General features: G+C 51.7%; 1 protein-coding gene across 2 annotated transcripts in view; it reads right to left on the bottom strand.

Annotated features, from left to right (window-relative positions):
• CNTFR (ciliary neurotrophic factor receptor) overlaps positions 1 to 16,877 on the bottom strand; it is a 121,710-nt gene that overhangs the window by 31,333 nt on the left and 73,500 nt on the right. The window contains exons 1-2 of one of the 2 annotated variants that reach the window (XM_066367807.1): positions 9,765 to 9,954; positions 646 to 745 (exon numbers count right to left, since the gene is read on the bottom strand). The gene's annotated coding sequence lies outside the window, so the exon portion shown is untranslated. Of the gene's footprint in view, positions 1 to 645; positions 746 to 9,764; positions 9,955 to 16,877 lie in introns of those variants that run through there. The other variant, XM_066367808.1, reaches the window with a different exon arrangement.

Below are 16,877 nucleotides of genomic sequence, written 5' to 3'. Positions count from 1 at the left end.
CATCCTGAACAACAGCCCAGTCCCAGTTCTGAAGAGTCAGTCCCACAACTCGGGACGGGAAAATGGCCAGTCTGTTTGGGAGCTGAGATGAAAAGCTCGGCTGGCCTTTGTGGGCCTCTGGCGGGTTTTGGACAATAGGCCCTTCCGTTCCGCTCCAGTGCCTCAATTCCTTGAACAACCCACCCCCGGGCTGCCAATCCAGGGGCCTTGCCTGGACTGAATGAAAGGCAAGGAGAGTCAGGCCCAGCCCTACAACCAGCCCCAGAAGATTTTGGACTTTGTGACCTCCCATACTATCTCCTCCAAACTCAGCTGCTTCCCCAGTCAAGCCAGAGAGATGCTTTGGGGGCAGAGAGGGAGCCTGACAATGAGATAGAAACATACTCCCATATCTGGAATCCAGTACCCTCATGCAGAACCTACTTTTCTGACCTGGCTTTGCTCTGGCCTGTGTGACTATGGGTAAGTCTCTCCCCCTTTACAGACCTGTTATAAGAGCACGGAAAGCCTCAGGAGGAAGAAGACAGGGGAAGAGAAATAAAACATCTCAGGCCCTCCTTCACTCGTTTCCCCAGACCTATAGTTCCAACCGCATCAGCCTGATGGCCTAAGACTTACTGCCTCACCTGGATTCCCAGCACATACCTCTTCACCACTGGCTGCACACCGAACACATCAATGTCCTCCTCCTCCCAACCAAACTCTTCCCGAGACTTCAGGGTGGATGATGTGGCAAGGCTGGATTCTAGAAAAGCAAAGGGCACAAATCAGAAGTCTCATAGGAGCCACAGGACTTAGTCCATTTCAGAGCTTTTTCCATACTCGTTACCCATTGTAAAAAGGGGAGACTGAGGCAGGCAGCAGAGAAGCATCTAGAAGAAGAAAAGTTGGGAGTAATCCAAACTCCATCTGGCACTCCTTGCTGACTTCAGGTTCTGAACCAGAGGGGCAAAGGGAGGCAAGAAGCCAGTGGCTGATACCACAGACAGATACACACTCATAGTTACCCACAGACCATCCAAAATCTCCACACAACCAGTTCACAGACACAAGTACCTCCATATCACACGGATTCTCACATGCATACTTACAGAGACACATGGCCACCAGCAGAGCATAAACACCCATCATCTTACCATCTTCTTCCTCTGCCTTATCACCACTCTGATTTACTGAGCATCTATATATTATGTGCCAGAAACTGTTAGGCACTTTATATACATTATCTCATTTAATTTTCTTGACTTTTCCATGAGGTAGATTCTAGTTCTATTCACATTTGACAGTTGAAAAAACTGATTTTCGGGTAAGTTAAGTAATGTGCCGAAGACCACATAGCTGATTAGTTCCAGGACACAGATCTGAGTCTTAGTTCCAAAGCCTTTCTGCTGTACTAGTTTGCCTCTGCAGATCTCTCTTACCTGCACAGTGCAATAATAATATAGTAATGGCTAACACTTGTTCAGAATCCAGACACCATGATAAGTACTTAACATACATTTTTGCACTGAATCATCAGGACAATCTTTGGAGGTAATCCTGTTGACATTTCACAAATGAGGAAACTGAGGCTCAGAGAACAAAAACACCTTGCTTGAAGTCACACAACTCATAGGTGGTAAGGGAGCTGGCCTTGTACTCAGTACTATCTTGAAAGCCACTAATGCTTCTGTGGGTTCCAGTCACTTAACGAAGCCTTCCCCTTCTACAAGACCCCAGGAGATCCTCAGGGTCCAAATGCCCTTTTGCCCCAAAAACTAGTTCCAAAGGCATGATGAGGTATCTAAACACATACTCATGAGAAAGGGACTTCATGTCATCTAACACTGCCCAGAGATGCAGAGAAGCCACCAACTAGGGAGAGATGGCCAGAAACTAAAACAAGGTGTTAGAGACAGGCTGACTGGTGGTAACAGATACAGACACACCAAGAGATAAGCCCAAAGTGAGGGAGGCAGAGAGGAAGACAGAGACAAAGAGACACACACCGAGCCAAACAATGACACAGACAGTGGGAAAAAAGACAATAGAGGGAGAGCAGGGCACAGACAGACATGAAAAACCACAGATCACACCAACATACACAGACCCAGAGACACATATAGAGCCTTCACAAGGAAAAAAACTGTGAAAGCAAACAAGTCTCAGGCCGTGTGTTGTGTGTTGGGGGGCAAGTATGCAGAGTCTATATCGCTACGTAGATTACACCAGCTGCTTCCAGCAATTTCATCTGATTAATAATAAATGCCCCATAATTACAGCCACTCCCCCAGTCCTTTTTCCTGTTTTTTGTCAGCTGCTGCCAGGCCGGCCCCCGATGGACCCCATGGCCCCCTCCATCCTCACCTGCTGCCTTCTAGGAGGCTGAGAGAACATGAACTGATGGGGGAGGCCAGACTCCCAATCTGAGGGGGATTACCCATCTTTCAATCTTAGATTAATGCCTTCTGCCTTCAAGCATAAGGTCACCTCCCTTAGGTCTTACTCAGAACTCTCTCTCTACCCTTGGTATAACCTGTGACTCTTAATACAATCCGGCCTAGGGGCCCAGTCTGAGATGCAGAGAGATGAACTCTGAACTCCCCTTGCCCACTCTTTATCACCCACTGGCTGAAAGAAGTCTCCATTCATAAACTTCCCCTAGCCTTGGAACCCCACAAGCTGAAAGGAGGAAGGGACCAGGACAGGGATCCCCACCCTGTCATTACAACCCAGGCAGCCCCAGAGTATTTGCCCACTTGTGTGCCCTCCCGCTCTGGACAGTTGGGGCCTCCACCTCGCATTCCTGAGCCGCCCTCCCCACCCGGGTCCACCTCCTCCCAGGCTGCCCACCCTAACTCTCCAAGGCAGCTCTATCAGAATCAGCTGCGGGTTTGTGCTGATCTGTTTCTAATCGCTGGGGCCTGGTTCACGCTTGCCCCCCCCCCAATATTGATTCCATTATTTGGAGAGTCATTGACGTCAGGGGCCTGGATGGGTGCCAAAACCGCCTTTTCTCTGGGCCAGGGCCCAGCCCCCAGCCCCTCAGCCCCGCCAGCCCACGATTTCACGGAGGGGTCCAGAAAGGTCAGCTCACCGATCAAGATCACATGGCATCTGCCTTCAGAGGCTGGGCTCTTTTTACCTTTTTGGGACCACTGTGCAGCTCCCTTTTCCTGCAGAGAGGGGCTACACAGAAGCCTGGGAGTGAGCAGTCAGGTGGGGGGCCTATAATAAGGGGTATACAAGAACCTCATTGGGACTTAGCCTTCAGTGAAGGGCTTTTAAGAGGTAGGCAGTGGTTCAGAAAAGTCTAGTTGGGGCAGATTTTTTTCTTTGCCACACACTTACTTTGGAACATCCTGAAACTGGACTTGAAATGGATATTATTGACTACTTGATTTTTATATCTGATATCAGGTGTATCTCCTGATACAGCTCAGAAGGAAGTTCTCTGTAGTGTGGGATAACAGATTACCCTAAATGTTGCCATAATTTGACTAACTGGCACCACTAATTTTATAAGTCTTTGTTTTACATAAAACAAAGGTCCTGTCTCCTGTGCATCTCCTGCCCATGCTGCCTCAGTCTCCCCACATTCTCCAAGTCTCTTCTGGCTCTGTGTCTGTCTGATCAAGATGCAGCCGCTGCTACACCAGCCAACACTGGCAACTCCTAGGCTCTGGTTGGACAGAGTATTTTTAGGATCCGAACCCTGCGTTCTCAGACTGCCATTAATAACCAATACAGACAGTCTGTGGTGCCCACAACAGCTTAACAACCTCAAAGCCCAGCCTCAGAGGCTCAGAGATGGGGTCCATTGCCTTGGCTAGAGTCCAAGAAACCCAGACCTAGAGAAAGGGACATGCTCACAACCCGGGGAGAGAAGGGCTTTCCCACTTTCTGAGAAAGCCTGAAGCTGGGGAGAGAACAGAAATAACCTCCAACTTCTGCCACAAAATCAGGGTCATTGTCCTGTTCCAGTCTAGACCTTTTAAAGGAAGAAGCAGTGTTCTTTGCTTCCCTTCCCTAAGTACAGGGAAGTCCTTCCTTTAGTCTAGCCTGCAAATTACTCTGGTCCTTTGACCAAATAGAGGTATACAACAGAGGCTATTGTATACAGTGGATCTCAAGCCACAAACCCCAGGGAGTGACCTCTCCCTGTGGTTAATTAACTGGCACCACTAATTTTATAAATCTTTTTTCCATATAAAACAAAAATCCTGTCTCCTGTGCATCTCTTGCTCATACTGCTTCAGTTTCCCCACACTCTCCCAGTCTCTCCTGTCCTACTCAATGATTCGTTCCTCAACATTTATTGAGCACCTAATCCCTCACAGGCACTATGCTGGGAATTGGGGTTACAGTTCTAACCATGAGGAGCACTCAGTCTAGTGGGAGAGAAAAAGATGTATTGTTTAATCAACACAGCCCTCCTACTGTGTACCAGGTCTGTGCCAGGGGCAGGATACCATGGGGATCAAAGCAGACCCAGTTCCTGTGTTCCACAGAGCCATGGGCAACCACTATGCACCCTTTCTGAGTGTTGTAAGGGGAAAGTATAGTGTACGGTGAGGCATACTGACTGCCCAGGTCTGGAAAAACCAATCTTCCTACAGGATTGATGATCCATCAGTCCATTCCTAAACCCCAGGACCAGCCCTTGCGCTGACCAGAGCCACTACCAAAATCTAACTTCAGTTCCTTCCACTATAGGTCTGGCCTCAGCTTCTGGAAACTGGTTCCCCACAGTGGCAGGGTCTAACTCTGTCCTCACATCTGCCCCAGCTCCTCCTTCCACCTCTGGCCCCCTCCCCACAGCTTCTGGCTCTGGTGACCCCCAATCCAGTATGACTCTGTTCTTTGGGGGGCTCTCTGCTCTCTGGGGGGACTCTCTGCCCTCTGCAGAGGCAAAGCAGGCTGATGACCTCAGTGCTCTTAGCCTACAGAGACCACTTGCCTTCCCAGCTCCTCTCCACAGGAAGCCAGGAGCCCTGGTGGGTGTGGTCACCCAGGGTCACAAGCGTTTACACAGCTGATGTCCCATAGCCTGTCTGGAAGAGGGGTCAGCTCTCTCTTCTCAGCCTCCTTGCTCTCTGGGACCCCCCCCCCAAACCAGGCACACATGGTCCCCCCCCAACCCATCTGCATTTCAAAGAAAATCCACTCCATATGTTTCTGATTCATTTACACTTCAACTCGCCATGGGGGGACAGAGAGCAGGGCGCCTTGCCTCCAAGACCCCACCCCCATAGGGGGGCTGGAGAGCATGTGTCCCCTTCAGGGACAGGAAGCACTTACAGCCAAGTCATCTGAGCCTGAGAGCCTGGTCCTGACTTCCTGGGTTCCCATGGGGTGATAGTGCACCTCAGGCACCCCACCCACTGGCCCCATAGTAGGAGGGCATGTAAAGCCCAGGCAGTGTCTCCAAGGCAGGTGGAGTCTAGGATTGGTTGCAACCTAACCCAACACAATCCTACCCCATCCCCAGAGCTATGGTTCTTTTGAGGAGTGGGGAACCCTGGACATTCCCTGGAGACAGGACAAGCTGCTTAACAGGCATTCCAGGAGACATTGTGAGCTATAACATAACTTGGCCCCTACCCCTCTCCAGCCAGGGCAGAAAAAAGAAAGAATGGGTTCCAATCTAGTCTCTTCCTTCAGTTACCTTCTCAGTGTCTACCACTTCCCTTAGAATCAGAGATTCATCTGACCAGATGGTGGCGCAGTGGATAAAGCGTCGGACTGAGCCCTGGCCGGTTGGCTCAGCGGTAGAGCGTCGGCCTGGTGTGCGGGGGACCCGGGTTCGATTCCCGGCCAGGGCACATAGGAGAAGTGCCCATTTGCTTCTCCACCCCCACCCCCTCCTTCCTCTCTGTCTCTCTCTTCCCCTCCCGCAGCCAAGGCTCCATTGGAGCAAAGATGGCCCGGGCGCTGGGGATGGCTCCTTGGCCTCTGCCCCAGGCGCTAGAGTGGCTCTTGTCACCGCAGAGCGAGGCCCCCAGAGGGGCAGAGCATCGCCCCTGGTGGGCGTGCCGGGTGGATCCCGGTTGGGCGCATGCGGGAATCTGTCTGACTGTCTCTCCCCGTTTCCAGCTTCAGAAAAATACAAAAAAAAAAAAAAAAAAAAAAAAAAAAAAAAAATTTAAAGCGTCGGACTGGGTTGCAGAGGACCCAGGTTCAAGACTCTGAGGTCACCAGCTTGAGCGCAGGTTCATCTGGTTTGAGCACAGCTTCACCAGTTTGGACCCAAGGTCACTGGCTTGAGCAAGGGGTTACTCAGTCTGCTGAAGGTCCACGATCAAGGCACATATGGGAAAGCAATCAATGAACAACTAAGGTGTTGCAATGCGCAACGAAAAACTAATGATTGATGCTTCTCATCTCTCCATTCCTGTCTGTCTGTCCCTGTCTATCCCTCTCTCTGACTCTCTCTGTTAAAAAAAAAAAAAAAAGAATCAGAGATTCAACACCCTGAAAGGGTCAAAGAAGCCAGAGGTCTACCCCCTCACCTCTCCCATTGTAAAGATGACTGGGATGGAAGAGATGGCTTGGGAGGACTTGAGTCTTATTCCCCCACACCTGACCCTCTCTACCACAGAAGGAATTGACCAAAACTATTTAAGGGGAATGTGAATGAACAAGGCACATGGGAGATTCTAAGGGTACATATCCCTGTACCAAAAAGCTACTCAGACCTTCCTTCCAAGAGCCTAGTCTCTTTACTTCCTTGGGAAAGTAAAGGCAGAAATGTTTAACTGGGTCAGTGTTTACCACCACCCTCTCCATCAGCCCATTACCCAAGTGAGCGATTTGAGCACACATATATCCCCTCCCCACCCCACTGACCTTTCGACCTTTTGAGGGGACAGATCTTGAAGCTTTCTCTATTCCTCAACCCAATTGCCCTGATATATACCAAAACCAAAAGAAAGCATGAACTCATTTGAATATGAGTTCTAAATTCCACTTAATACCAGTGTAATACCACAATCCTAGTGTGCATTTGGATGTTTGAGCCCCAGGATAAAAGTGTTATGATGTGATTCTAAGTGTGGACCCCAAGGTCCCCATGTGAATATGAAAGACTCAAGATGAAAGCAATGAGTCTGAGTGTGAGCACGAGGGCCCTAGAGCAAGTCTGAGTATAAGCCCCCAGATGGAAGGGTGAGTTTAATGTAATTGCCAGGGATATCAAATTGAGTGTGAACTTCAAGATGGAAGTATAGGTTTGATTGTGAACCCAGGTCCCACTGTGCATCTGACTGTAAGCCCCAAGACTAAAGTGTGAGTCCCAGGATTCCCACATGAGTCAGTATAAATAAGCATCAGAGTCCTAGAGTAAGTGTGAATGTGAGCCCCTAGACTTAAAGGCATTCTGAATGTGAGTACTGGGGTTCATTTGTAAGTCTGAGTGTGAATACTGGGTCCCTAAGTGATCCCAGGATGGAAGTGAGAATCTTGCGTGTGATCACTAGAGTTCTAGCTTGAGCCTGAATGTGAGCTCCAAGATGAAAGTGTGAGTCTACAAACCCATGTCCTATGTGAGTCCTCGAATTCAAATGTGAAAGGTCCAAGTTCCCCGTGCGAGTCTGAATGTGCCCCCTAGTCTTAATGTGACACTATGAGCCACAGGATGTAAGCGTAAATGCAGTAAACTCCAGGGTCTTAGTGTGAGTCCAATTGTGAGCCCTAGGACCCCAGTGAGATTCTGAGGTTTCAATGTAAGTCTTTTTTTTCTTTCTTTCTTTCTTTCTTTTTTACAGAGACATAGGGAGAGTCAGAGAGAGGGATAGATAGGGACAGACAGACAGGAATGGAGAGAGATGAGAAGAAGCATCAATCATCAGTTTTTCGTTGTGACACCTTAGTTGTTCATTGATTGCTTTCTCATATGTGCCTTCAGCAGACCGAGTAACCCCTTGCTCGAGCCAGCGACCTTGGGTCCAAGCTGGTGAGCTTTGCTCAAATCAGATGAACCAGCGCTCAAGCTGGCAATCTCGGGGTCTCGAACCTGGGTCCTCCGCATCCCAGTCCAACGCTCTATCCACTGTGCCTGGTCAGGCTCAATGGAAGTCTTAACCAAGTCTGGATAGTCACATGAATCTAAGTATGAGCCTAGACTCCCAGTGTGATTCTGAGTATAAACTCTAGGACTGAAGTGTATAGATGGGAATGAGCACCAGAATGTAAGTGTGAATCTGAGTGTGAGTTCCATTATCCTGATATAATTCTGAGTATGCATACATGTGAATTTAAGTGTCCCAGTGTGAATCTGAGGATGAATTCAAGAAGTCTTGAATGTGAACTTTAAATCCCTAGTCTTTGTATAAGGCTAGGGTTCCTGGTGGAGTATTAGCCCTGATGGAGTGTGAACCTTAGTTCCACATCACCATTCCTGACCAGGAGCTCCAAGAACCAGTCCAGAGGATTTGTATGGGTTTTAAAAGTGGAGACAGAAAGGAATAGTTTTTTGAGACACACAGGACCCTCCATCCCCAGTCCAGGCAAGCCCTACAGCCATAGGACTATCCAATTGTTGAAATCCCATCCCCACATATGCTAAAGTACACTATCACACCCAGAATTAGATACACAAAAATATACTAAGTGTTTCAGAGCCCCTGGACATACAGTAATTATAGATGCACAAACACACTCAGCATTTCAGACTCCCACCATTTCATTGATTACAGCCACACAAACACCCCCAGTGACACAGACACAATTATACCAAGTATCACAGGCAAAACAACTAATGTTACAGACACACTCCTAAAGAGGCATGCAGACACACACCCAGTGTTGCAGACAAGCTGCCAGCCACACAGACACACACAGACGCTTCTCAAAGAGAGACTAGACGGAAAGAGAAAGAAAATCCTGAATTTTCAACAAGGCGTGAAATAGTCCTGCCTGCCTAAAGCTACTGAAGGGGGGAGGGGGGCAAGGAAGCGGGCCGCGTGAGAGCTAGACGCAGGAGGAGAAGCTCTGGAGAGGAGAGGAACCGAGGAGGAGAGCTGTCCGTCTGGTGACCTCCCCGCGGCCCAGCCCCCATGCACAAGAGATACACTACTCCGAACAACACAGGGACACCCAGGCCGGCTTCCACAGAGCCGCACTGGAGGAGACACACACGGGCAGACTCACAAAGAACCGGTAATACATCATAAGCGGACTCACACGGATACGCAACACTGGAGGACTTACAAAGAAACACTGGAGGAGACCTACTACGTGGAGACAGATCCAGGCATACGCATGAGGGAACCACAGACAGGCTCACGCTCGCTCACACACACACGGATTCACACGGACACACAGACACTGGCAGACGCGTCTGTTCACACCCCTGGGCGCTTTGAAGTACAGATTTCTGCGGGAGAAGGAAACTGCCTCCGAGCGCGCGGGGGTCACTGCAACCCCCGCTCCGGAATTTTCCCAGACCCCGCGCGCGCTGCTGAGGGGTGAGGGAGAACAGGGACTCTAGGGCAATCAGCCCCGGCCACCACCCGCAAGCCGACCGTCCGCCCCTACTACCACCACGCCCAACCCCCGCCTCCCCGGTTTGCCCCGACTTGGATGGGGGGGAGGGGGCTCTTCTCCTGTGCCCTGGCCCCGAGTTTGCGGGCAAAGTTTCCTGTGAACTTTCCTGTCCCACCCCCCGCCCGTTTGCGGGGCCACACGTGCCCCCCCTCTTCCCGTGCGCACGAGGGCTGCGGGTCTGTCGGTCAGTGGGAAGGTTTGAGGGTCCAGCAGCGCTCGATCCGTCGCGGGGTACTCACCGCGCCCTCGGACCGCCGGGGCTCCGCGCCTCGTCCTTCTGTCGCCTCGGGCAGGGAGATAGGCAGGGAGCTAGGGGCTAGCACCGTTGCCGGATCCTGCCGCCGAGCCCTGCGCCGCGCGAGCTGGAGCTGGAGCCGCCGCCGCCGCCGCCACCGCCGCCGCCGCTGCCGCCCGCTCTGCACCGGCTCCTCGGCGCTCGGCGGCTTTAACCCCCCCATCCTCCTCCCTCCTTCGCGCGCTCCCTCCCTCCTTCCCTCGCCCATGTGACCGCGGGCGCCCGCTCGGCCGCGCGCACCCTTGCTCCCCTCCCCCTCCCGCCTTGTCTCCCGGTGCCTCCGCGGCCGCGCGCCACGACCCCCTCCTGGCCACGGCACCCGCGCGCCAACGCCTTGGCCCGCTCCCGCGTCTGACACACGCAGCCCTCTCGCGCGGGCACACTCACCCTGCGCGCAGGCCTGTGAGCCACCCCTCCCCAGTCGCCTCGAGCTGGGATGCGCCCCCCCCCCCCCCCACACCAGCCGCTGACACACTATTTGCCCACACGGGCATTCATGGCCCCCTCACATTCGCTCTTTCTCGGGAACGCCCTCAGAACGGCTGTGATCCCCGCGCTTCACGCGCAGCCCCGACCACGGGTCTCAAAGACGCGCGCGCGCACATACCCACACCCACTCCACCGGATCCCCTAAGGCCGCTGGGCGCGCACCCATCCCCCGGGGTCGCTCATTCGCACTCACTCTCTCACTCAGCCTTGGCCAGGTTTCTGCTGCTCACACTCCCGTACGTTCAGGGCCTGGCTGCCTTGTATGACACCCTGGCACACCCCAGGCCAACTCTAGGGGCCCTCCCGCCAGCATCTCCATAAGAGGAGTGTGAGCCAGAGTGCCCAGACCCCACTTTGAGCAGAGGAGGCCAGCCCTCTCCGCCCCTCCCCTATTCCTACCGCCCCCAGAAATACACACACACCCATCGCGTGGCGGGAAGGGGGCTTCACGCTCCTGGGATTCGGAATGGACTAGATCGGGGGCCCAGGTCTTCGCCTCCCACCAAATCTCCGGTGATACCAGCACAACTACCTTCTCCTTCCTCGTCCCCGGACACATGGCCTGGGAAGAAACCTCCACTGGTGTTAAGGGAGTAGGGAGGGTGCTCCTTCTATGTTTGGACGGCACGCGCGAGTTTGACACCGGAGGTCAAAGCTTGGACGTTCGAAGCTTGGACCTCTTAAGGGCGGTGTGCTCACTTCATAAACCCCCGCACCTCGGGTCTGGCTACAACATAGGGGGGATTAAGGTTAGACAACCCGATCAACTTCTGAGGACACGCGAGAACGCAACAGTAAGGGTGGATGCCAGAGGCGAAGTACAAGTGGTCCACTCCCATCTCCACCCCACGAATTTTTCACCTGACCTTTGACCCATAATCCCTGTGCCTTGCACCTCCAGGGAGCTGCTCCACGGCTGGAGGCGGGAGAGGAGAAGGAAATATCTCACTGTTGCCTCACGCCCTTCCCCAGCAGGCTGCCCAGAGCGCCCGGGCCCTTTCCCAATAAATGCCTCAGGGACTCCCATTACGGAGGAAAAACCTTCCCGCCACAGTCCGGGCTTTTCACTTTCACTTCCGTGGCTGCAGAATCCCCTCAGTGCAACCAGCAGGGGTGAGCGGGGCTGAGACTCAGAGAGGGCCGGCTGGGGGACACACAACAAAATAGTGGCTCCCAGCTGAGACCAGCCCACCCCTACCCTCTGTAGGTGTCCCCTATCTGGCCTCTCCGGACCCCCCAACTTCAGGTCCCTGGGCCGCAGACTGGGAGGAGATGGTGGATACCAGGAAGGAGCTGGGATCGGGGGCAACAGAATCTTTGAGGGGAGGGATCAGAAACTGACTCTTCCCCTGTACCGAAACTGGGCCTGGGCGTCATTGGGTACTCAAGGGGCCGCCCCTCTTCTGGAGGGAGAGCAGGAGTCGCGATCGGCGGGTCGCGGGTGGGCTGACTTGACCTCGGGATCCTCCAATGTCTGGGGCTCAGCCTCTTTCTGCCAGGTTGAGAGCAGTAGCGAGTTCCGCCTAGACCAACGTCTCCGCTTAGGGACGCGGGGGTTGCCGTCGGCAATGCCTAAACTCGCGGGTGCCGGGGCAACCGGGGACTGGGAACCAGACATATAGGTGTGTCAGAGAACTAGCAAGGACTAGAGGCGCACGTCGGACGCGATCCCGACATCTTTCCAGCTGCAGTTCCTCCCGGCGTAGCACCCAGCTGCCGCAACCGCGCACGCTTTCCCGGGGCCGCAGCGACATCTGGCGGATGATGGGGGACGCGCGTTCGCCCTTTGGTTGTGGCTTCTGCACCGAGGCAGCGCTCGCCTAGCAAACAGCCAGGTTACGGGCCCCCTCTCATTCCGGCCACCAGCGCCTGGCCCAGAACCGATTCTCCTCCCACCTGAGCTTGGCAACAGATTACTTGTGGATTTCTGCTCCTGCCACTTGCAATGCCTTATCTACATACGAGCTTCGGAGCTTTCTAAGCCTACGTGTTGAATCATCCCGAACCTCACTGAGGGCAAAGCCAGGCTTCTTAGAAGGGGCTTAAAAGCCCTTATAGGATCTGATCCTGTCTCCTTTCCAGTTTTATTAGGCGCCCCTATCCCAGGCCTCCCCAGTTGCACCAGCCCCCTTCTCTCCTGGTGCATTTATCCTTAAGCTAAATGCCAGTTCACCGACACCCCACCCCCAGTCCCTCCTCATCTTCACTATGCCTCTTCCATAAGGGGCAGCGGGAAATAATGCCCCCAGTTCGGAGTTCTAGTGCCCTGAAAGTGATGGTAATCCCAAATTTGATCATCCTAGAAGGCCTAGAATTGGGGAAAGTTCTTGACTTTGAGTCCCTTGAGTTTCATACCCGCCATTAAAGAGGGCTCTGTGGAAGGACTTTTGGCTCCACCTTGGCAGGTGGAGGACCTAAACTTGGACCACTTCTCACCCCCCTACTTCCTCAGGAGTCAACTATGCCATCCTCAGCCTTTGGGTAGCAAGGACCCTTCCCTGTTCCTGTTGATGTGTGTCCTCAGGAAGGAGAGCCCCTGCCCCATGCCCCACCTCCTCCCATGGTCTACCTTTTCCAGTGCTGCTTCAGAAAAGGTGCTTATTTCTAACCTGCTATACCATCAGAAAGTTCCTCCATGGGGCGCATACCTGCTACCCAGTCACAAACACTCACACACAGGCTCTGTGTCTCTCATACAAATGTCAAACTCATCATCATGTAAAGTCACACACCCAGTTTCAAAGAGTCAACCGCCTATATTTAACCTCGATGTAGCACTCTAGGAGTCAGGGTCTTCCGCTTGAGACTGGGAACTACAGGTCCCAGAAGAGACGAACTCCCAAATTGCACGCTTATACACAATACCTACACAAAGACAGTCACACAGCAATGTACTCAGTCACACTGCATGTCACACAGTCTCACATGCAGAGTCACACACTTTTAATCACACAAAGTCCCACACTGGGGTTTGGCCGAACGGCTGGCTCCGGGAGGTGGTTATGTAACGCCCTCACAGCCCCCCCCCCTCGCTCCTCCTCAACACCACCCCCCTGCTTCCTCACGCAGTGCCAGCGCCTGGGGCGGCTTGGCCGAGGCCCGGGAACAGCTCGGCCTCGCGGAGGCTCCAGGCGCCGAGAAACCCGATCCTGACACAGCCCTAGGCCGAGCAAGGGAGGGGGGCCAAGAGCACCCCCCCCCCACACACACACACACACACACTCAGGGTCCAGCCCAGTCCCCCTGGGATGACTCACTTCCCATCCTTAGACACCTCCCAGCACCATCCTGGGACAGCACCTATGGACCACTCACAACACCCCCCTCCAGCAGTACCCCTTCTGGAATCCTATCATCTGGACATCATCCTAAGTGTGCCCTGACCTTCCCACCTTTGGCACCAGAAAACAGCAAGATGCCCTAAAGGTAGAGAACGGGAGAGGGCTGAAGCCATAATGGGATAATGTAAACATTCAGCCTGGAATTGCCCCTAATTCTCTGGAGCTGACTCTTCCCTCCTCACTAGAGTCCTCAAAAGCCACCCTGATAGAAGGAGGTAATATCACTCCTTCTCCAGGTCCCCCTCAGATCTGCCAACTGCTTCCAACATATTCTCTCAGAATTCTAAATTATGTGTAAGATCCAAGGTTTCTCCTCCTTCTCTTTGACATCCTTCCTTCCTCCTTAGTTGGAAGTTCCAATTCTAGTCTAACCCCAATTCCTCCTGTTTTGCTAAGAAGGAAGTTTGAGGGCAGGCAACCTGAGACATTGGGAATAAAATACCCAAACGGAGGAGGGATTAAGGCCCAAGAAACCCCTAAAAGTCAGAAGTCTAAAAGAAGGGGAGAGAACATCTATGTCCACCTTCCAGTGTAACCCCCACCTAACGCTGCAGCCCAGACTCTATTTTTTATAATAGCTTTTGAGTATTTGCCTGGACTGCCGAGGCCCAGGCGAAAAGGGAATTTCCCCTTGTGTTCTCTGTTAATGAACAAAACATTTCATGTTGAAATTCCTCCTCTGCCCCCAACTCAGTGTCTCCAGGGCCCCCAGCCTGACCAAGCAGGGGTACCACTAGGAGAGAAATAAAAGAGTAAGGGACAGCCACCAAGGGAACTATACTTATATTGGGGGGCATATTTTTTCATAAATATAATGAGGGTGTCTTTTTTTTCACATTTGGCTAAAATTACCCACTCCTGTGGCAGCTTCCCAGAAAGGGCGGCAGGAGGGCGGGCGAAGCTGTCCCAAGGACCAGGACATGGCCCCCCTCTCCTGGGTGAGGAGCCTTCCCCAAGTTGTTTTCCTGGTCTCTTCCTCTTGGGTATTTTTTTGATTATTAATCACATTTTCCATCTGCAGACTTGATCCAGACCCCCTCCCCCTGGGGTTAGGGCTGGACAGAGGAAGGTGGGGCAGCCTCTAGGAGGATGAGTTGGGGACAAGATGGGCAGTGACCCTTGGTTTTGGCTGACTTGAAACAGGCTGTCAGTGGCATGTCACAGATCCCATTCTCACTATCCTGGTACATAGTAGGACTTTAATAAACACAAGTGGAGTGAATGAATGAACAAGTTTGCAGCTTTCACAGAACCCAAGTGGTAATGGAAGGCAAAGCCCTTGGAGTCCACCCCCTTATGCTACATATAGGGAAACTGCTCAGAGAGGAAAAGGCACCTGCCCAAAGTCACACAGCACAATAGTGCCAGGGCCAGAGCAAAACCCCAGGAGTGCTGATGGTTCCCCCATTCATCAGGCACTCAGTAAATATGTATTGATCACCTACTGTATGCCAGGCATTGATCTAAGTGATTGGATACAGCAGTGAACCAGACAGACAAAAATCCCTGCCCTTTCAAGGATGTAAAACAACTAGAACTCCACACACTGCTGATGCATGTGTTGATTGGTACAACCACTTTGGAACACTGTTTGGCAAGATCTGCTAAGCTAAATATATGTATACCCTAAGACCCAGCAATTCCACTCCTAGATATATACCCAAAATAAATTATTGAAGAGTTCAGCAAGCATGTTTTTTTTCCCACCAAGAATGTTTATAGCAGTTTTGTTCATAATAGTCTCAAACTGGAAACAACCCAAATGGATGAATAGATGATGGTATAGTAACAGCAATGGAAAAGAATCACCTATAGCTACACACAACAAAAATGGATAAAGCTCACAGAAAATGTTGAGCAAAGAAAAATAAAACCAGACACAAAGAATACATTCTGCCTGACCAGGCAGTGGCGCAGTGGATAAAGCATCAGACTGGGATGCAGAGGACCCAGGTTCGAGACTCCGAGGTTGCCAGCTTGAGTGCAGGCTCATCTGGTTTGAGCAAAGCTCACCAGATTGGACCCAAGGTCGCTGGCTCAAGCAAGGAGTCACTCAGTCTGCTGAAGGCCCAGGGTCAAGGCATTTATGAGAAAGCAATCAATGAACAACTAAGGTGTCGCAACGAAAAGCTGATGATTGATGCTTCTCATCTCTCTCCATTCCTGTCTGTCTGTCCCTGTCTATCCCTCTCTCTGACTCTCTCTTTGTCTCTGTAAAAAAAAACAACAACAAAAAAAACATTCTGAGTGATTTCATTAATATAAAGCTAAAAAACATGCAAAACTCATTTATGGTGATAGAAGTTGGAACTGCAGTTACTATTGGGGGGGGGGGTGTCCAAGAGTGTACATACATATGTCAAAAACTTGAGCTGTGCACTTAAGGCTTGTGTACTTTACTATTTCCTCTGCCTAAAAAATCATTAAAAAATCTCTGCTCTCATGAGACTCACATTTTAGTCAGGGAAGATGGATACTAACCAAAATAGGTGATTATATAATTTGTCCATGTGAGAGTACAGTGTCAGACTCCATAGCCCCCTTAGGCAAGAAGTGACAGCCTAAATGTCACCCAAGAGAAGCCTAGATGAACCCCTTTGTCCTCTCCTATAGTGCCATACTCTTTCCTGATAGTAATTAGTGTGTCATTTAGCTACCTAGTTACTTGTGGTGCCTATGAGCTCCATGAGGGCAGCCCTACAGACTCCATCTTCAGAAACCTTGAGCTGGGTCTTCCATAGAATAGATGCTTCTAAAATTTGAAATAGGTTTAAATAAATGTTGAATGAATAAATGAATGATGCAAGCAAGCAAGCAGGACAACATTGACCTGGGGGAGTAAAGTCCCAGGGTACAGGGGAGGAAGACCATCTGGATGGTTCACAGCCTTGAGAAATGGGAAAGAGTTTGGTATCCAGTAAGGGATTAAACAAAGACCCAGAAGGCTGTCTGAGTGGCTCAGAGACCACATCCTGAAGTATCTTCAGTGCCAAGGCCATGCAGGCATGGAAAGGCACAAAGCAGGTGAGGAACAGACCCAATTTTTGTTTTAGAGAGTTTATTGAGGATGCTGGGTAGAGGCTGGTAAGAAAAGCTAAGGCTAGAAGTGGGGCCGCCAGGGAGGAGGCATTTGCAGTGACCCACAGGAGAGAGCTTTCCAGCCTAACCTGGGGCAGGGCCATGGGGCTGAAGATAGAGGACAGGGCTTTGGAGGAAGCACTCAGATT

This window comes from Saccopteryx leptura, chromosome 2, assembly GCF_036850995.1.
Source record: "Saccopteryx leptura isolate mSacLep1 chromosome 2, mSacLep1_pri_phased_curated, whole genome shotgun sequence".
NCBI lineage: Eukaryota > Metazoa > Chordata > Mammalia > Chiroptera > Emballonuridae > Saccopteryx > Saccopteryx leptura.
The sequence above is the reverse complement of the archived record's forward strand: the minus strand, read 5'-3'. Positions and strand labels throughout refer to the sequence as shown.